Here is a 22658-nt window from a genome sequence, read left to right on the forward strand (position 1 = left end):
AGCTCTGTTTATCTCAATGTAATTTTCAATCAATGGAGCTACATTTTCATTTCAGGGAGACAGACAAGCTGTTATTTTGGATAACTACAAATTTAGGCAAATGAAAATTGCAAATTCTCTTCTACAGATTCAGACATCTTCAAGAGACAGGCTAAGATTTTTTCATGAATACCATTCCCTTTTAAATCAGTTGCAGTAGTTAGCTGCAAAGTACCTCTTGGGTACTTTGATTTCATCTGTTTTAGAACACAAATCAGGTATATTTAGCTAATTCTCTAAAATTCAGCTGTATGATCTTCTTTTATTAGCCTCTCTAAAATGCATTTTTACTGTATATTTTAAAGCAGATTAATATCCCTCAATATAAATCAAAATAATCTCTTTAGTTATGGTGCATCTTAAGGTTTACAGAGTTCAAATTATTTAAACGTTGTTTTATGTTGCCTAATTTATTCTGTTAGAGCTGTTGAGAAAAACTGTCTTTAAGATTATTTTATTGCTTGATGCATCAGATACAGATCTTTTTGAAGAACTGTTTCTTTCTCAATTCTTGTCCAATATCTCAACCAGTCCATATCTTTTTCTTAAATGTTTGAGAAAAACTGTAGAAATATGTAAAATACTAAAAAATAATACAGTTTTTATAAAAATTTATTTGATAATAACCACCAGCAGATGTGTTCTCTGTATGCCACTGATAAACTGGAAATGCTAGCAAGCCCTATTCTGCCTTCTAAGAACCTGAACATGAGCTATCACGAGAGCATATCTGGAATTCTTAGATTTCTTTCCTCCATGCTGTCATTCTGTTACAGACATTTATCTACTATTTTTTTCTCACCTGATGTGAATTACATGGGACATTCTCACTTCCAGAAAAGACTAATAAGGTGACTCTGCAGAAGTTACCCTCTTTTGTAAAATGCAGTTGGGGTTGATCTGTGAAACTCTCAGCAGAGGTCTCCTCTCTCCCACATGTGCCATGTATGCTCTGATCACAACTTCCACTCAGAGTTCGCTACAGAGGCTCGGCACAGAAAACCAAAAGGAGACCAGTGAGCCAGCCTGGGGCAAAATGAGGACGTGCATGTTTTCCTTCAGATGGAGATTTTAAAGCCATTGCAAGTGGCTTACGTATAATTCCTTGGATTTATTTAAAAAGTTGGTTTTAATAGGTGGGTGGGGTTATAGCAAGAATGAGGAATCTAGTCACAGTTTAGCCACTGATCTTCTGGATGATCTCTTAATAGTCACATGCCAGGACTTTCAGAAAGGGCCTGGAATTTGGGTGTCCCAGTTTAGAGACACATTTCTGATTTTTATTTAGTTTACTTTTGATTTATTTAGGAGGAACATTTAAAAATTCTGCCTGGTTATCTTAGGCAAAAACATAAAATAATTCCTTTGAAACAAGCTGAGCACATCTTAGCCCAGGGTTTTGGTGCAGGAAAGTTTTTTTACAAATTCCCTTTCTGTTGTTTTCTTGTCCATATTATGGACCCAGCAATATTAATCATGTAAAGATTTTGCATCTCTATTGAGGATATTTAGCTCTGCTTCATCTGAAATCACTACAAAGCTGTGAAAGCTAGAAATCAGGCATTCCTATCTTTTGAGCCTACAGTCAAAAATTTGCATTTTGAACCCATGCATGTTTCAAACTGGTTCACAGCGTGCTGAGAGTGGAGGCAGATATGAGAGTTGTCTTAAGGACAGCTTCTCAGTGTGCCAACTGGGTGCTCTTCCAAAGAGATTGCTCATGACCACCCCTTTGACTACACTTTGCTGGCAGGAGAAGGGAAAGGAAGAACATCACAAACCCTTCATCTCACGTGTTCCAGTGCTGAGCATTCAGGAACATGACCATGAAGGAGAGAAAGGCAGATGTAATCACTACACCTGTGTCTCTTTGCCAGCCTCACATTCCTACCGTCTTTCCAAGGGAAACGATTCACTTCAGACTGAGCTAGCAGGGCCTGGGCAGGGCAGTGTAACAGTAACTCCTGAGGGCATGTCAGCCCCACCAGGCATGAGCCTCAGAAATGGACGACCACCACTGTGGATGGACCTCCATGGAGGACCATCACTGATCTCCTGGGTGCATCCTGGTCTTTGTTTTAAAGAAACTTAGTAGAAAGTTCAATCAAACAGGCAGGGACTATCTTTTTATTTTAAACTGCAATAGAGAAAAGGAGAAAACTCCACCAAGACCTTCATGTAGGATTATTTCTTGTAGCCAGTTTACCTACACATTATACATATATATATATATTCCCTGTGAATAATTGCAGTCTAAAGAGGGGGGACTTCAGAACTCCATGATGGGTGTGTTAATTCCCAAATACAGAGGCACCTGAGGGCAAAAGCAGGGAGCCCAAGTGACCTGACAGATATGTAGCTCTCCATGATCAGCTTTTACATTTCCTTGTACTGTCACCTACTACTCACCGTCAGAGAGATGCTCCTGATCAGATCAACACTCTGCCTGCAAACCAGCTCTGTTGAGCAGATGAGCAAATCTACCCTGGCTCTGAGACCTCCCAGCAGTCCCTTCAGTTGGACTGATGTTGTTTAATTCAGATTCCAATTTAATGCAATGTGTGAATGTGTATGTGTGAGGATATAAAATCAGACACAAATTACTGAGTTCACTTTTTCTCCACCATAGAAGAAGGTACTTGAAAAGGTATGAGGAAAAAAGGAGCTGTATTTATAGTACAGCATTGCAACAGTATATAAAGTAATTAATTAGAACAATTGAGACATCTTACAATTTTTGTGGTTTCTTTTAAAATGTGACAAGCAGAAATAAGAAAGGAGCTGATGTGAGTTAATTGAATTTAAATGAATTTTACAAAAGACAGTAACAAGCTACTTAAGTGTTACCATAACTCTTGATATTTAAATATATGATCCTTATCAGACAGCTTTGATTAGCCTTTAAGCAAAACCAAATTTTGTTTTAACAAAATTATAATGTTAACTGCATATTTCACAGTTAGTTTGCTTGTGGGGTATTAGCAGTAATTTTTTATGTAATTAAAAACCAATAGATTAAATGCTATCTAGAAGGATGATTATTCTTTTAGAATTTGTTATGATTTTATATAAATTATATAAGATGAATAATTGTATTTATTTATAATCATGAAATATTATCTAGCTTAATATAGATAGATTAAGTATTATGTAATTACCTCCCTTCTTGTAAACAGTAGCTTCAATAGTATGGTTCACTAATTCAATATTTAAAATGGTTTAATGCAACTTCTGATTTAAGGGTTTTTTTCCTCTTCTCTTTCTTCCCAGCCACGTACTTAGTGGAGCTTTAATACATAACTATGTATTTAATACAACTTTGTCAATGAAGGCAAAGTCAAGAATGATTCAGTTATAAAAGCAGTTTGTGGTTATCTGTGGGTGTATATTTGACACTCCTTTACTTGTCTTCCAAGAATCTTCTTGGATCTTTATCTTTCCAATGGGTAATTTCCCTGGATTTGAGGAGCAGATATATAGTTATATTCCTCATCATATATTATCAGGAATGGTAGAAGTATTTTCAATTCAACCTTTGTAGGTGAGGACAGATATCTTGCATCCTGGGCCTTCTTTTTCCTGGGAAGTCAGCATAGAAATTGGAAGATAGGTATGATCTTCACAGGGTAAGCAAGTTAATTCTTGCAACACTGCGTGAAACACAGGGTTACACATGTTACACAGGAGTACAGACTCAGAACAGTACATGACAAAGAGTTGTACCAAGGGAGCTCTAAGACAAGGGCAAGGGCAAAATAGCCACCAGTAGGGAATGATGGCCATTTTCTCATTTTCCCCACCAGCAGGGAATGGTGTCCCTTACTCTAGGAGACAGAGAATGCTGTCTGCCTGCATCTTTTGACAAGTCAACATATACAAATTGTATACTGGTCTGACCAGTAAGGATTATACATATCTTTTAAGAAAAACAGGACTTACATCCAGCTGAACACCGCCTTTATTTTTTTCCCCCCTTGCAGCATCAATGTGTTTATTCAAATATTGATTAAATTGTCTGTTGTCTAAATAAGAGCAAGTTAAGGATGCCCACCAAGGGCATCACCCCTCTTCCAAGTAGGAAGCAGTGTGCTGTTCACTGCATGCTCTTAAATCCATGCCATTGTTCCATGGCTTCATTGAGATGTGGAATTCCACCAGGACCAGCTCTTAATGCCTGCTTTGCAAATAAGGAGCCTGGACCCTGGTGCTATTTCCCATCACGGATCTGTTGTGTCTTCCTCAGAAAGTCCTATGTCACTGCAATGTATTCCCTGTGTTCCTGTAAACTCCTTTAGTTTGTTATCTCTCATAACTTGTCAGTCATGGCTAATGATGTAGTAAATGCTGTGGAAAATGGATGTCAGTCCTTGGAGGACCATCATTAAGCCATTAAGTCCAGTGGTGTGGCTCTACTTTCCATTCCATACTGAATCTATATTAGAAATATACTAATTTATTGTAGGTGGGTAAGCATGAAAAGAGCTTGTCCCTAGATTTTTATCAGAATTTCAAAATAAATTTGCCTTTTTAAAAAAAATTGTGGAACAATTTCAGTTTTGAGGTAAAGGGGCAGGGAAAAGGGTGAGCTATGGATTTGTGTGCATGTGTGTGTGTGTGTGTTTTAACACAGATAATTTAATCCCAGACACATTATTAGATCACATTACTCTGTAGGCAACCAAAGGCGTGAAGGAATAAATTCTAGGACACCATTTTTAGAACAGTTGTTGTTTCCCAATACCCTGCTAGGGGTGAGTGAGAAGGGAAGCAGGTGTGTGTTGGCTGGATTTGGAAGAATTCTTTGTAATAAAGCTGAGTAACATGATAGGTTAAGTACAATGAAATGACACGACACTCTCCCTTTCTCTTAACAAATAATTTTTAATAACTGACAAGTTAATTTTAATACTCTTGCCATATAATAGGAGATAAGATGGTTCAAGGTATTTGTCATAAGGAGCAACATTTCCCATTATTTTTTTTACTAGTTTACATGCAGTTCACATATTTCTGTGATTTCAGGTAGTTAAAAATCAAACACACAAAACGAGTTCCTTTACTGAGCAAAGGTTTCAATACTTTTTAAAGGCACCCTAAAATGGCTATTTCAATTTTTTTAAAAATTTAACATGTCTCCACCTCACACCACATTAAATTACTGTTAGATCTTCTATTTATTCTTACAGATTAAAAAGTTATGCTAAGTTGAATTGGAGTTGTGCTGCTCTTGTTAAAATCTGCTGGACTACAATGTAAACAAACATAACAAAATGACTGCTTTAGGCTTCTTCATATTTTTTAAAGTCTTTTACAAGAAACCACAATTGGCTGAGATGATTGCATTTTTTAGCAGTCTGTAGAAAACCAAAGTGATGTTTCAGAAGCGCTGACTGAAAATAATACAGGGTTTTTCTTGTCTACTAATTTGTATCCTTGGCTTTCGTAGTTCTCCTTATAATTTGCACAGCATGGTGTGTTTTGAGGCAATTACAACACTAATTCTAGAACAGCTTTCTCTCCATGACTGGACATAATGCTGGAAAAAGGGAAATTTCCCTTAACCTGAAGGAAATTAAGGTCCTTTTTTTAAGAAAGAAATTAAATATACACAACATATGTTTGTGACTGAGAAAGAGTGACATAGCTCAGACCCGTGCAATATTTAGGCATTTGCATGTATTCAGATTTTAATAGGCAAATGATTGTGTGTTACATTAATAAAGGAGAAGACATTCCCCTGGATTATCAGTATAGTCTCAACAATGTAAGTCACAGCACAGCAGTAAAACACATGCATGAAACACCTTCGGAGAAAACAGCACTTTTACTCTCATCCATGACAAAAGTTGTTGGTTTTTTTTTTATTTAATTTATCTTTTAAAATTACTGATGTATTTACACAAGCCCATGAAAGGAGTTAATAGAAATTATTCAATGAAACCAAGCTTAACCCTACCTTTCCCCTGAAAATCCAGAGCAAATCCAAACTAATTATACCAAGAATAAAACCAAAGCAATAATTTGTTCCTTTGCTGGTGGACAGTGGAAAACGGCGATCACAGTTGGGTACAACATAGACCCTTTGGACGGCAGAGAGTCATTAATCTGTCATTTTATAACTGCCAGGCAGGCCCTTTTAACACCCTTTTTTGATCAACATGTTGATATCCATTGCAGCCTTTCAGTATTTCCAGGGAGACTACAAGAAAGGTAAGGACAGACCCTTTAGAGTGGCCTGTTGCAACAGGACAAAGGGAATGATTTTAAACTAAAAGATGGTCAATTTTAGAGATAAGGAAGAAAAGGAGAGTGGTGAAACACTGGAATAGGTTGTCCACAGGGAGAGTAGATGCCCCATTCCTGGAAATATTGAATGTTGAGGGAACATCAGACTCTAAGTTGCACACTCTACAAGTTCAGCATCAATTTAAATTTAAGATAGAACGGCTGCAACAGGCTCGCTTGTAGCAAGTCCTTGCATACATTTGAGCTTGGCTAAGGATAAAAATTATAGTCAGTATCTATGGAGAACAGATGAAAATTGAAACTGCTATGATAATTTTGGGCAAGAACAGACTAAGATGGGGACTTTTCTTCTACATGGACACGAATGTGGATGATGAAATGAAGAATCTGCCAGGAAGAGACTCTGCCTCTGAAATAAGATTAGAACAGTTTAAAAAAGCAGTGGAATCACCTCTTACATATGTTTACTTCTGTTTTGTTTCTATCTGTTTTAGAATTTGTAGAGCCCTAAAGTAATTGTACTTGACTTCATTGTTTGTACAATGTTTACACTTGTTTCAGTTGAGTCAGAATAATCTCAAGATAGTCTTGAGGGCAGAGCATGCCATGCCAGGTGTTCTGCAAATGCTGCCATCTCTTTTTGCCATCTTAACGCAAAGATTGAACTTCACCCAACCTGTCACACTGGCTTTATTCTCTTTGCCAGTACAGCTTTACTGAGTTTTAGGGAATAAAACAATCCAGACTTTCTTCTGGAAGCTGCCAGCTATGCCCAGAAAATTCACAGGTGTTCCTGGTAAGCCGAGTATAATGCTGCGGGTTGAGGGATGCCATCTCTCATCATTTCTTCCTCCCAGTTACACCAATATGAGAACTCTGCGAGAAAGAGGCTAATCTTGTGGCCATTCTTTACTCCTACATTTCTAAAAGTGGTTACAAGAAGTCTGTTATACCCAATTATTCCCACATGGTGCCTTTTTTTCATCTCTTCTTTAGACCTTTTGACCTACCTCTCCTGCAGGAAATTTTACAATCAACTTCCTAATCTTCTTGACAAATCTATTATTAAAGAGACACTAATCAAATTGCAAATTACAAAAAGATCATGTTATGCTCTATTAGTGGTTTCTAATGGAAATAAAAGCTACAACATAAAGCTAATAAAGGTCAGTTGACATATGGAGTATGACAATTAAAACCGTAATCAATCAGCAACTGTTACCATTTGTAGTTTGCAGATCCATTGCAAAGAGCTCTACACATCTATGCAATATTCCAGATTGATTTTTCTCTTTTTCACACCAAATAGGCCACTAGAATATTCCATACACACTCTGACATTTTGCAGAGCAGTTTCTGCTACCAGTTCAATTACATTTTTAACAAGGCATTTGATATTTTTTGGAATCTGGAAGACCTCTTTGACCTATGACATTTCAGTTCAGAGTATGTGCTTGCTTTGCAACAGACTAATCATCCACTTTGTCCTGTACTTGGACTGAGTGCACCCTCAGCGGGTTTGCAGCTGACCCCAAGCTGAATGGTGCAGCTGACATGCCTGAAGGATGGGATGCCATCCTGTGGGACCTTGACAGGCTTAAGGAGTGGGCCTGTGGGAACTTCATGAATTTCAAGAAGGCCAAGTACAAGATCCAACAACTAGGTTGGGGAATCACCGTATCCATACAGGCTAGGGGATTAAAGAATTGATTAAAGCCCCCTGGAGAAGGACTTAAGGGTACTAGCAAAAGAAAAATTGTACATGAGCTGGCAACATGTGCTTGCAGCCCAGAAAGCCAACCACACCCTGGGCTGCATGGGCAGCAGGTCAAGAAAGGTGGCTCTGTCCCTGTGCTTGGCTCTTGTGAGACCCCACCCGGAGTGCTGTGTTGATCTCTGGGGTCCCCAACACAGGAAGACATCAATCTATTGGAGCAGATCCAGAGGACCATGAAGATGATCCTCTGTAAAGAAAGGCTGAGAGAGCTGCAGTTGCCTGGAGAAGAGAACACCTGGGGAGACCTTTTTGCAGTATACCATTATATAAAGAGGGGTTAAAGAATATAGGGACTTTTTACTGGGGCCTGTAGTGTCAGGACAAAGGGGCAAAGGTTTTAAACTGAAAGAGGGTAGGTTTAGAAAAACTGTGCCCAGAAAAACTGTGAATGTCCCATCACTGGAAGTGTTCCAGTCCAAGGAGAATGCGGCTTAGAGCAATCCAGTAAAAAATGTCTGTACCCATGGAAAGGGAGTGGACTAAATGATCTTTAAAGGTCATTTGCAACCCAAACTATTTTATGTTTCCATGATTTTATACTTTCCACTTGTGTTTGTACTTGTCACTAAGGAGTAGGTATCATTTTAGTATTAAGGTAGCTGAATGAAAAGCATTCTGGGACTGCTGTGCAGCAATAAAAATTATCTGAAAGACATAAACCCCTTGTATTTCCATGAATATTGAATGTTAACATAGCTTAAAGCAAACAACACAGCTAAAGACTTAACAGTTTGAAAGATATGTAAGGTAACTGTGCCATCATTATAAAGAAATTAATTATTACTGATATTAAAAAAGCATTGTTATGCTAAAAGAAGAAAATATTTTTTCAAAACTTGCAAAGTCTTTCTCAGCTATGCATTAGTCTGTAACTTCATGCCAACAACATGATTAAGATTTATTCTTCCAGATGTAATGAGGTGGAATAAGTTTCTTTTCCTGCATAGACAGACTCAAATACATTTAATTTCAATGAACTTTGAATATTTCATGCTGTTGCGTAAGAGCATGTCAATCTGTTACACCTAAGCTTCATGTCTTGGTGCAGCTTACAAGAACCATACACAACCCCTGTATTTTGATGATGACAGTTCAATCCTTGATCCTGAAAGTGCACCACATACCTCTTTGCACAGCACAGGGAGATTCTTAAGCACTTGTGCTATCAGTGCCTCTGGGATGTTCATAAAGAGTAAATCACTGAGAGAATGAATAATGGCATATGAGCAAAGGTTATCCTTGAACTGGAGTTCTAAAACGAATATAGATTGTGTCTAAAAAATCCGTACACAAAAAATAATCACTTCAGCTCAATGCATCTTTACAACAGGTACTTCTTGTGTTTGAATCAAGTGTGCATGATTCTTTGAATCACAAAGATCTTTTCTGTCCTTGAACATACCTAGAAGAGTTTGATCTAAGGCAAGCAGAGAGTGTTGTGCTCATCTGCAATCTTTCTGTAAAATGGACAAAGACAAATTGCAAGCTGCTAATACTTCCTCTACCTGAGGAGACACAGACTTACTGGAAAATGTGCTTCATTTGGGAGAAAGCATAAAAATGTAAGCATGGAATAAATGTACAGGTTATTAATGTTTGAGTTCTTTGTAGAGCTCTGTTAACAACTTTTGATAGTAGCCACCCTGCTTATGTTAAGCCTTTTCTGTTTGTCCTTGATGAACTTTGCACATCTTCCTTTTAAGCAAAACATGAAGCAGAGAGACGCTCTATGCTGCAGCACACTGCAGCTGCAGCCCACTTCTACTTCGGAGAAAAGCGTAAGAAAAAAAAGAAAAGTAGTGATCAGTTTTCTGCTGGCAGGTCTGTGTGAGAGTTTCGATGGGGAACAAGACTCTGGGCAACCACATTATTTTCGCCTAAATTTGTCCTTGTGGTTTCAGTCAGAATTGATATTGTATATTTTGAAATTGCTGTGTGCTGCTGTTGAAGTGCACAGCTGAGCAGCTGCTCCCTCTCAAGACAAAGGAGGCTGCACTTCAGGACATGTTCAAGTGATTTCAGTTTGTAAAGCTTTTTGGGGTTCTTCATACTAAAAGGCATTTTTACCACTTCTGCTGCTACTGGTGTACAGGAACAGACAAAAAGTTCCCTTGAGCTGGTACAGATGAAACTTGAATTCAAATAGAACTTCAGTAGTTCTGGAGGTTTTTTATTCCTTTAATCTGTGTTTAATCTATAGGCTGTAATGGCCAGGGTTTATGCATAATTCTCTTTAGGGCATGCTCCTAGTGTAATTAGTGACAAAACCTGACTTTAATTAATGAGTAGGATAAGGCTTTAAGGATGGTCATGCGGGAGAACTTCTCAGCCTAATGAATTGTTTTCCATTGAATTGGCTATAAATATAGTATCGTTAATAATGAATTGGTTGATTGTAAGGATACCAGAAGACACTAGAAATGAGCAGATGTTAATTTTTTTGCTTCAGAAGCAAGTTCAAAGGGTTGTTTCCCCAATATGTTCTCTAACAGTGTTGACAGAATTTGTAATGGGCAACGCAGCCCTGTCTTGGGCAGAGATAAGGAGGAAGTGGTTTATAGCTGTGATGTCTCCAGGTTCAGTTAAAGCAAAGGTCCTGAAAACTGATCACTCATGCCACAGAAGAAACAGCTGAAGGATCCTAAGATATTCTTACAGACACTATATCTTCCTGAAAATCATCCCTGCAAAGCTAAGGGGTAGGCAAGGGATGAAGACATCATCACAAGCAGCAGCATTAAAAATGTTTGGTAACTAAAAGTATTTATTTGATGAGGAGGCTGGAGCTGGCACCAAGAAGGTAATTTCAACACTCCCATTGCCGTGTAGACTCCACTGCTCTACACTGGGAAAGGGATTCCTAGAATGCCACACTGCCACCAGTGTGGCAGTTTCCTTTTGGGAACTGAAGATCCTTCATTCATTGTTCTTTAGAGGTCATGATTTTTCATTCCTTAGTTTTCTTGTTTTGTAGACTATGTTCTTTCTAATCACATTCAAAAATCTGTAGATGTCTTCATTTGTGTACAGATTTCTAAGCAGGAAAAGACCCCAAAACAATTGGATGGGAAAAAGTAAAAATTACTATTTTGATTCTCATACATATTCTGTGAGCAGCACCCAAACCTTATTCATCATGTATTCTCTTGCAAATGAGCTATGTTCAAAAAGATCAAGCCTCTGGAAGTTCAGAGAGCTGGAGCTTCCTATTCCTAACAGAGAGATGACAGAAACTTTGTTCCACGTTTGCACAGCTCAAGGAATGCTCCAGTTACAGATAGGGAAGGATTATTGCCAGCCGCTCTTGTGAATTTGTTTTCCAGATTAGCTGCAAGCCCAAGATACTTTAAATACATGCTGATGTGGAGGTGTTTGCATATAAGCTTATTTTACAGGAATCAGGAGCTGATGCTGTGCTGTCACAGTGTAACACACCCATTGCCACAGCAGTCCAGTAATGCTCTCTTGGCTTCCTCCTTCGTTACAAGTCTCAGATGCCTTTAGAATTGCATGTCCATATTCCTGATAACAAAATCCACATTTTCAAGCCTAAATACTGGTCTCTTATGTGGAGAGGAATAATTCTCTGAACAGCAGAAAAATACACCACCCCAGTGAGTTCCACTGGATACAGTAAGTGACTATCATTCATGAAAGCCAGAACCCCTCATTCAGATGTTTTAAAAATAACCTATCTAATATCTAAGTATGCTTGTTCAAAAATGCAGGTCATTAAAATGTGTCTCTTTGTAGGCATTTTAGAGAAAAAAATATGTGAGTTTGACTTTTCAAACATAGTTTCCAAGTGAACCTATCTAAGCTGAGTCTGCAGTTCTGTCCCAGAAAGAAAATGCACAAAGGTTTAGCAAAGGTGAACAAAATACACCTTTAAATGTGGAAGTCCAATTAAATTCCCTGGGCTCCAGTTGCTTTTAGCAACTAAGAAAAATAAGGAAGAACAATAGGTTGATTTTCATGTATTTATTTAGATTTAGGGAAGAAAAAAGAGGCATCCATCCAAGGCTCTACATTTCTGCTATCATTAACCACACAATAAACACATTCTCACCACATTAAATAATCATCTCAACAGGAACTAAGCTGTCCAGCCAGCTACCTACAGGGAGTCCTGGGGGACAGATGAAGGAAAAATAAATACCTGTGAATACTCTGGGAAAACAGTAAATCTCCACTTTTCAGTAGCACAGCATTCCTGCTTCTAGCCAACATGAAGGGCAAACCAGCCAGTCTTATAAACTCATTATGATACAAGATGGAATATTCCCTGCCCTGATTATTTTGCCAAGTGCTATTCTGTTATGATGTTAAGTGGACAGTGTTATTTTGGGTGGTGAAGAGAACTTTCTGCTTTGAAAGGAAAAAGAGAGCCTGGCTGATGGTGCTAACAGAGTCTGATCAAAGGTGGGGGATGTGTGGACTCACTGAGCTGTGGAAAAAAACTCCAGCATGCAGAACCAAGGATGTTTAGTAGACATCTGCTTCAGGACCCAAGAAGAGGATGTGCACAAGCAATGGCTTGCAATTTTTACTCACTTTTTGCATATGTGGGTATGTTTTCAGGCATTATATCATGTACTGAATGTATTCCTAGTACATAACAATGCAAATTAAATGTTTAGCTTACCAAAACATGCTAATGATCTAAGGGTACAATCTAATGTATCTGGCACTAATTAGTGCTGAACACTGCAGCAGGAAGGCACAAATGCCATGCACAGTTAAGTATTCAACTCTACACTGCGGGAGAAAACTCTGCCTCGTCGCAGAGCATGATCAATACGTGTCCAAGGCATCAAGACTGATAATGTTTTGTGCAGCTACAAAATACATCCTCACATTCTTCAGTTTTTTTGCTGCTGAGTTTGGCACACTAAGGTATGCAGTGTCAGGGAAATGCACCTTGGGTCTTCTGTGCAAAAAAGCCACAAATGCATGGATTTGTTTTTTCTTTCTGGTCATGGTATTTTGAAGGTGAAGACATTTACAAATAAACCTCTTAGTTTAGAAAGGAAATAATTACATCTATAGTAACAATTCTGAGGCTTATGAAGGAATTCTTCAAAGGTTCTAAAGTAACAAAAGAAAAAAACCCAAATATTTTAATATATTTCTCTTTGCATTTGTAAGTTGTATGAGAAACTGATAGGGCTTCATTATGGGAAGCAATTTTTGGATGTTAATTCTCTGCTCATCTGTCTCCCCAAGCCCCTCAGACATTAATTAAACTTTTATAGCCATTCAAACTAACATCTAAACATTCCAACTCAGAGCTGCTTAAGTACAGCCTCAGGCTATATCTGGCCCAAATCCACCAGAATGGCTCTGTGCCCAATCCTCTGTTCCAGCTATTGACTGTTCTTGACCCCTTTTTCCTTTACTTTTATCATCTATTATATTAAGGGGGCTTATTCTCCACTGGTTCTATTTTGTCCAATGGCTTAACAAATTCTTTTTTTTCTGTACCCCTCCTACCTGTGGCCAGCAAGTATTCTCCCTGGTAACACTTTCAGAGACTTGAAATACCTTGACAGTTTGCCTTTATTGAAGTTATGCAACGGGTGATGGTGGTTATTTGAGCTTGTGCTTCCAGATGGCATAAGATCAATACATGGGACGTGACTCACAGCTAACTGGATATTTGGCCTTTGAAGCACGGTGTTGCAGCTCCTTAGTAAGTGTTCCAAGCCTTACAGTTTTGAAGGGAATTGCTTGCTGATATTTGGTGAGGGAGAGTTACAAACTGCCAAAGCTGAAGAGCATTTGGGCTGAGGTTTGCTGTTTGAGCCTTCAGCTCGTTCGTATCTTCCAGTGCATTTTATACTTCCAGCATCTAGATGTGCCATCACTTGCACAGATGTCTCAGCTCCCATTAGCATCAGTGGAGTTTTAGAGAGTGAGTCAGTGAATTTTGGGTAAGACAAAGAGTAATCCAGTTTTTCAAACCACTGACCATGGGAACAACATCTCCATTGCCTTTATTTAGGCCTTAGACAAGCAACATCTACCTGGAGACACTTCTGTTGCAGACAGGTAAAATTGTCAGGTCTTTTGCACACAGATATGCAAATCTGCCAACACATGACAGTTGAATGAAAAATATTCTTAATTGGAGAACTGAGAAAATATTTTCCAGTCCACAGAGTCCTTAACTATTTGGGTAATGTTTTCTACACATATGGTTAACCGTCATTTTTTTTTGCCAGTTGAGCATTACAGAGTCCTTCAGATTAAGTAACTCATTCACAAAAATGTATAGAAGCAAAATGAGATTATTCTCTGGGACAAAAACCAGTTTTATTAGTAAATAATTCCGGTTTGTGAAAGAAAGCATATCAGTTCATGTGAAAATCAGACACCGTCTGGCCATCAGTGGATTCCAACAGGAATAACAAGACAGTTATGATAGCCTTAGGAGTTATTTGTCCAGGAGTCCTTCTTATTTTAGCAAGTACTAATAAAAAGATTTACCCATTTACATTGCTTTATTTTTGACTAATTTTCTAAATCTTGTTTTCGGATGTGGCAGAAATGCTTCTTGTTTAGATCTTTCTCTTATTAAAAAGAACCCCCCTCTTTTCCTTACATATCAAAGTGGTTTTTAAACTGTAGAGCAATAGATGACTGTATCCATGATGGTAGATTTCTGAGGAGAACATCAGCTCTTAGCAGCATTTAGCAGTTAGTGTTGGCGGTGGGACTTCTGTCAGCTGTGCTACAAGGTCTGGCAACCCCCAATAGCAGGATGAGGCTGGGCCAGTGAGCAGGAAGCCCAAGGAAGACCAAGGTCTTGTGCCTGAAGGTCCACCTCCTTTAACTCTGAGAGGAAGACAAGTAAAATGTCACTCAGCATTGTAACAACTATGTTTAGAGATATATTTATGATTGCACTGTAAATATTCTTAGGTATTCAGCAGTTATGGAGAATTGGGTATCCTGGCTGAAAATCTGAAACATGAATTCTAATGGCTTAGTTTGTCTTGGCCCTTTTAAATAAGTTCAAGTGCCTGCCAGTAGTTAACAAATACATGGTGGCTGGTACTACAGGAGTGAAACTTTGCTAAAGGTAAAAACGGTAATTTTGATTGCTCTTCCGGTGTGTAACTATGCAATCATTACACTTCATTAATCACATTCAATAGATGTGCAGTGCTACTTACTAGTACAGGCTGGGAAACCTTCACAGTTCCACTCTTCAGAGATTATTCCCATCCCCAAAAGCACTATTACCCTTTTTACCCTAGGCTCTTACCAAAGCAGGAAATCTCAAGTTTAATGTTTTGTATTTACATTACCAATTACTAGACGTGTCAAGCAAATGCTCCAGTATTTTTTAGTACCCAATATTGCAAACTGTTTATACACAAAGCTAATAGTTATGATTATGTTTATTGCTCATTCTGCATTCAGAAAAGCTTAAAGAAATGAGGGGAGAATGCCTTTGTGAGAAACCTGCTGTCCAAGGTCTGTGAAACCTACTGCCTATGGGCAGCTCTAGTTAAAAGGCTTGTTATCTAATCCTATTTTCTAATCAAGAACAGGATGTTAAATTTACACAGTAAATGTACTGGGGCACAAAGAATTGATTATTAAGATCAGTCTTCTGTTTAGAAGGGGAGGGAAGTCAAAAGGTCTGTATCTACAAAATGCAATTTTTATGAGGGTTGAGAATTCTGGATCCTGACACTTTGCAGTTTTGATATATTAAAAAAGCTGTTAGATAAATCTGGCAGTTCTCAAAGGAAATTAATAAATAAAGAAAATTAGAATATTTTAGTTGTTTCTGGTAAAGATGCATGAAGTTATAAAGAGAATGCTGAAAGAATTTCCCCTCCTAATCCTTATTAATTTTTGTGAAGATTAATTATGAAAAACCTACCAGAGATTCATTAGGTGCCAAAAGAAATGGCATATATGTTAATATCCCTCTAGGACCCATGGCTATGACTCCAGGAAATTAATTTATAATTCATGCTAATATGGTTAAGATTCCTTAGTGTTTGTTCCTGGATGTTACAGGACAGGCTATAAATATAAGAACTTGCAAAAACTATGCAATAAATAAGATCAAGCTGTTCCTTGCACCAGAGAACTAGTATAGAAGCCGGGTTTTTTTCTCTGCTTTCTTCTGTCATCTTCATCTTGCTTAAAATACACAGTAAGAGCTCTGCCAATTGGGATGTAAAATGCCTTCTTGATTGTAGCATATAATTAAAACTTCCCTTTCAGCTTTTTCTCCACATAAGTTTATAAAGGATCTACTTGAATTTGAGGCAAAAAAAAGACATCTGGCTTCATGGTTTTGTGTGGGCTGAAGATAGTTATATTCCTTTTTTAAATATATATATTTGTACTGAGTCAAGCCTAAAATAATGAACACTCCTTACCCACTGGAATATATTCCTGCATACTGAGAGGTGAAATAAATTTTACCATGATCACTGAAAATATGCCAGAACCATTATTGCACATTGCGCTACTTTGGCCCATTACCAAAAAGATTGAAGTCCTACACAAAAAAACCCCCCACAACCCAAATCCAAAACAAATATCAGATCTTCAACACAAAAAAATTCAACCATTCCAAAACCTTCTCTTCGAGGTCCAGCTTGTGACTTAGTTAAAAAATTAAAACAGTTTAAGACTACTACTACAGCATGTTGTATGAGAGAGAGTTTGTAAAAGAACCCTGCCTATTTTTCTTGAGCATGCCAGAACTACAGGTTTCAAAGTGCTGAAAACATTTTTGCTGGGTCAACATCACCACAGCCATGCATTTACAGAGTGCCCTTGATAAGAGTCACTAGGCTGCTTTACATTGAAGCTCATTAAAAATGATCAATATTTAAAAATTTCTGAAAGAAGCAGCAAACATATTTTTTGATGTAGTTTTACATGCTAGAAGACACTGCAGTTTTAAAATAGTGGTGAAAAGCTTAAAACTCAAACGATATAATTAGAAAAATGCATGAGTTTTTAACGTCTAAGGAGGGCAAACAAAGCAGCTATCGGATTCTGGTGGGAAAAGAAATCAATAAAACACGGGTGGTAGAGCTGACAGGGTGAGCTGGAACGCAGCTGTCCTCACAGCACAGTGGGATGGAGGGGGCTCCCTCGCTGGCCATTGAGCTGCACCACTAACAGAGCAGCACTTGGAGTACTTGAGAGGGATTTGCCTTATTCTAAATCCATTTCCCAGAGTGAAATAAAAAGAAATGAGAAGGTTTAACAGTGCATTTCAAAGATGGTTGTGCTTTAAGTCTGTCAAACCTTGGCAAGCATCAGTCTGGACTGTGTGAATTTTGTTGCTTGGCAAACCCTGGATGTTTTGCCAAGTGATGAATTGGATCTTTCAACAGCCTTTCTAAACTGTTGGGATTGGGATTACAGTCTCTCCAAATATCAAGGCTGGCTCCTTTGCCTCAACTGTGCTGTATTCTCAATCTCTGCCACCTCTGGTGCAGCAGCAGTTTATCCTGTGGGGAATCTGACAGGATTGAGACACCTGAGAGATTCACTGTGAGTACCTTGTAGCTGTGAGTATAGGCTTTGGACTGCTTTTGAAAGAGATGAGGAAGAAAGGTCTGTTGGGCAGCATCATGTATGGTTCTTGAAGATAGAGAAATGTCAAATCTCAAACAAGCTCTGAAAACAGCCTTGTTGGGACCCCTTCACTCCAGCACATGGCAGCTGGCAGTGCCACTGAGGGAAGACACCTTGGAGGAAGCTCAGGAGGTCCCCTGACACCTCACTGGTGCTGCATCTTGTAGCAGGGGAGAGATTTAGGAATCGAATGTAGCAAACCTGTATACACTCCAGTAGATCCCTTTGCCCGTGGGCAAATCACTTTTTTTTTAGAGAAAGGCTAATTTTTGTGCACCTTTACCAAATTTTTACCCTTATGTAGTTGTTGGTACCAGCAGTGCTGCTAGTTGCTGAACAGGCACATGTAAAACAGGCAGATTGATGGTCTCAAACTGGAGCACTTGCAACAGCTACCCGTGGTTGCCAGGCAGCTGCTGGGTGTGGGGCCATTCAGGGACAGCAGTCTCTGGTGAGCCAGTGGCTTCACTTCCATCTACCCTGTGCATTCTGGTCACTGGCAATGCCAAATGGCAACCCAGCTATATGGCCAGAGCCATATAGACACCAGCTATTTGCCCCCTCGGTGACAGAGCTCTCCTAGCCTGGCAACACACAGAGCTCCAGCCACATCCACAGCCCCAGACTCATAGGAACAGGAATTCCATACTGTTTCTGAGTGATAATACAACTAAAAGGAAAACTACTGTTTGCCATGTGAGGAGAGGTGAGGAATAAAGGATAAAGAGAGGGAAAAAAAAATTTACTTTATTGCCATGCAGTAAGGTAAAATAAATGACAGCAGATGCATGTTCCTAGAGCAGTGCCACTCAGATGGGATTGCAGCTGGACCTCCCTGCTGTGGCTCTGCCATGCCGTATCACTCTGTGCCGTGATCTTCCTCCATTAGCCAAACAGTGAGCAGGCTGAAACACAAGCTTCTGGGCCATGGGGACAGATTTCCCTTGAACAGGGAGGGGACCAGCAGGTTGGGAACCTTCTAAGGTGTGGAGCCAGGAGATGTCCAGGTCATTCTGTAGGAAATTCTCCCTAACTGACATGTTGATAGCAAATTAACCCCAATGAATTGTATGCACACAGCTTAAAAAAATCTGGGACTGAGGTGAAAACAAACACATCAGTTTTTATTTCAATCTCTGCAAGGAGGAGAGCAACATAAGGCATACTGAATGATTGTAAATTTAAGCACCTCCTGAATTTTTTAAAACTCCTCTGTCTCCTATCTTGAAGGACATGTTAAGTGGAAAGCATTTCTGATCTCTTTATAGATTGCCACACACAGTAAACCTTTAAATAACCAAGTGTCTTGAGCACATGGAACGACTATATTTTGCAGAGTCTTGGACCTTTACCAAATGTATTCCTCAATCAGGTTGGGGGGCAGTTTATAAAGGCTAGCACACTTTTAAGAAAGATTTGAAGTGACAGCTTTTTGTATGCCCATTATCTGAGAGCTCTGAGCCCTCTCTCCTGCAGTGAGACTGACAGACTGCGTGCAGCAGGGAGGAGAACGAGCAGGGAAAACCCACGAGAGCTGTATTGCCAGTTCCATTCTGTGTGTGCATACCTGGCTTTCCTCTGCAAAGAAGGGATGATTTCCTTTTAATCTATCACCAGATTTTCAAAGGGTTTCTTTTCTGCTTGAAATGTGACTGTGAAAAAATGTCAAGTTTTGCGGAACAAACTCACTCCCTGTGTGGATCCACTCACATCTGCTAATCACAGTGATGAAGCATTAGCTAGTTCTCAGCTGAAATGTTCTGGCCTTTGTCCAAAGTATTTTGGTTTTTAGCCTAAAAACAATAATGTTCAGTTCTAGTGTGTAGTTTTTAAATAAAAAGAGGACACGTCCCCCGTTTCTTTTTATTTTGGAAATGAAAGCAAATGCTTTTGGCCCTCAGTTTCTGTTCAGTGACAAATACAGTTTTTGTCAGAAGGTGGTTTCTGTAGAAAATTTTACCAAGCTTATCACGTATCAGCTCCACCCACAGCCAGCGAAGCAATGCAAGCTATTAAAGCTATTAAAAGGAATTTTTTTGGCTGTTGTGAGTTTTGGCATTAGTTACTAGTAAGTAATCCTTAGCTGAGTAGCATGGGGGATGGGAAGAAGAGCCAGAAGCTGAGAGGTAGAGCTGGCCAATGTCACAAGGATGAGCTCTAACAGGGGATTGCCACTTTGGACACCAGGATGATCTTGTGAGGAGGCAGCATTTGTATTGCAGATGGTGTTGCATGGCTCACTACTCATCCAGAAGAAATTAAAGCCTACAAGGCATGGGCAAAGTGAAGTCCAACAGCTAGCTCTTGTTTATTGTCTACCTGTCTGGCTGTCTTTTAGGGTGTTACTGCCACTAATCAGTTGTCTCTGCACATTCATCCTGTCTCAGGTAGCAAGGTTTTCCTGTAGGAATGATAAGGAGCCTTGAATGTTTTCCATAGAGATCACAGTTTTTCCCTTGGCATTTCAGTATGACTAAGAAGACTATTGTCATCAGCTCCTGATGAGCATAAGTTTTAGTGTAAGCATTTCCCATGGACCCATCTCCACTTAATCACCACACTAGACAAGCGTGAAGGAAGCAGAAGAGTTCCTCACACAACAATAGATCTTGGCACTTATGCTTAGAGGAAGATTTGTATCTCCTCACAGGACCTCTTAACAACCTGCAGATTTGAAGAAGAGGAACAGAGGAGATGATAGTATCTTTCGTAAAGAAAGAAATATCCCTCTCTGTGGAAGAATGATCTCATGAAAAACAGCCAACATAGCATGTTCTGCTTCCATCCCATATCTTATCAGCTCAGCAGATTGCAGATTGCCTGCAGACATCCTGTCTGCACACCCTAGGGAACATGGTAATTGTCTTATTGCATTCAAGCATGCAGCATCCTGAAGTATGTGCCTCTGACCATGCTGGAGGTCAGGCTTAGAGGCTTGCTAGCTGAACAGCTCTACAGCTGCTGGATACACGCAGTATGGATGCACCTGTCTTTGCACATTAGGAGATCCTGCGTTCTCGCACAGAATCTTGGGAGGACTAACATGTATATCTTCTACTTATGGGAGGCAGAAAAGTAAAATTCAGATACAAAGACACTAAAATACATAGAGGGTACTGTGGTGGCCAGTGAGCCTAAGGTACAAGGGACAGAGAGCTCTCAGTAAGACAAGTCCCTGGTATAATGAAAATTCTTCCAAACAAAGACTGTTAGAACTGGGAGAAAAACTTCCCACAGGAGACAGGAGAACTCGGCTCCCATCTGCCTCTCTTCCCAACCCTTGAGATAAAAGGAAATTAACAGAAAAGGAAATAAAAGTGACCCATATTACCTCACTAGAGGATCAAATAAAGTCTCGAGGCTGGTCCACTGACTCAGACTCATCTCTTCTCCTGAGAAGGCTGTTGGTCTCCCCCGCTGAGACCCCTGATAAAACTCAGAGATTTCTTTGGGGCAATGCCTGCACTGAAATGCGACTTACGTCCAACTGTGAGGAGCTGTTGGAGACGCTTTTGGGGACGGTCCGAGGCCATCCACGTTCAGGGGCCACATATTACTGTCTCTGGCCAGCTCTGTGGCTCACGTGTGCATGCACAAACGCATGGCTAGCTTCTGTATAACGACGGTGACAAAGAGGCAGGAAGGGTCTTTGTGCGTATTCCAACAGGAGCACTTATTCCTTCTACCCTGCCGAAGGTTACAGGGGCAAATACAAACATAATCCCGAAACTCACAGTTTTATCTGGGGGCAGGGAAAAGGCGGGACCAGGGAACGGGGACCAATGGGGAAGCTCTGGGGGAGTGACGAGGAGTAGAGGCTGACAGGCAACCGGGGAATCCAAACTGGGATAGATTAACAGAACAGAACAAGCATCCTGGGAGAAGCCTTTCTGGTCACCCTAACATAAAGAGGTTCTTGTGGTACCACGGACTTGTCTTACTGAGAGCTCTCTGTCCCTTGTACCTCAGGTTCACTGGCCACGACAGGGTACCATGAAAAGAAAATAAGTGTTAAGAAGAAATAAGGAATACAGAAGAACCGTGTGCTGCCTTACAGCAGAGTTGGAACTATGGTTAGGCAAAGAAGATAGGTAGATTGTGTATTAGTTAATTTAGAGGTGTCCTATATTGGAAACTACTTTCCTGACACAGCAGGTCTGCAACAAGTAGCAGATCAAGGAGGAGAGTCAAACATTCTTTTTCAGCTGGTGCCAGGATGAGTACTCACAGCATTAACACCCTGCCTCAGGGAGAAACCTGGATTGTGACAATGCAGGGCAGAGATACAGAGCTGGATTTGGGTGCACTTCATTTCTGAATCATCTCTGGAAAGCTAAGGAGAAGTAGGTTGCATTATCTGAAAAATGTTTCTAATACAGTTTAACAGTTTGAAGTTTTAAGATAATTGATGATGTGGACATAAAGTTTTTTAAGCCATTTTCTGTCAGTTTTTAAGCAATTCCATGTCATTAGAATAATACACTAGTAATTTATATAGTTTAGTCTAGCAAATAAGACTCAAGAAAAGATTCCACGGAATGAGCTGTAAAAGTGTCATTAGGAAGCTAGAGAGCATTTTTATTTTTCCATCCATTTCATGCCACAAAAGTAGCTCATGTTCCTCTGATGTGTTTTGCATATTAGAGGCATCACATTTCATGTGGGTACTTTTTTAAAAATATGAATGTCGCTCTAACTTCTGAAGTGTTCTCAGCTCTGGGATTCCAGCTTCTGCCAAATTTCTAGCCATCTAATGGTTCTGGTTCATTGTCTTTACAATGAAACAAGACCACAGATTTGCCATTGGCATCAGTAAGAGCATGGTCAGTCAGAACTTGGATTATCATAGAATGGAATACTAATTTGTATCCTGAAGCTGACTGACTTTGATTTGACTTTGGATCAGACCTCTGTGGAAAAATATATATAGCTAGTGAAAGAAATTCAACATTAAAGTTATTTGTTTACCAGCTGT

The 22658-nt window shown here is 39.5% G+C and overlaps 1 long non-coding RNA gene across 1 annotated transcript; it reads right to left on the reverse strand.

The window, feature by feature from the left end:
* Positions 1-12028: 12028 nt before the first annotated feature.
* Positions 12029-21378, reverse strand: LOC109143959. Its single transcript, XR_002044419.3, has 2 exons — positions 21015-21378; positions 12029-14899 (listed from the first exon to the last, which is right to left on the reverse strand). It is a non-coding gene; the product is annotated as an uncharacterized LOC109143959 (long non-coding RNA).
* Positions 21379-22658: the final 1280 nt, after the last annotated feature.

Source organism: Corvus cornix, chromosome 1 (assembly GCF_000738735.6).
Source record: "Corvus cornix cornix isolate S_Up_H32 chromosome 1, ASM73873v5, whole genome shotgun sequence".
Lineage (NCBI taxonomy): Eukaryota > Metazoa > Chordata > Aves > Passeriformes > Corvidae > Corvus > Corvus cornix.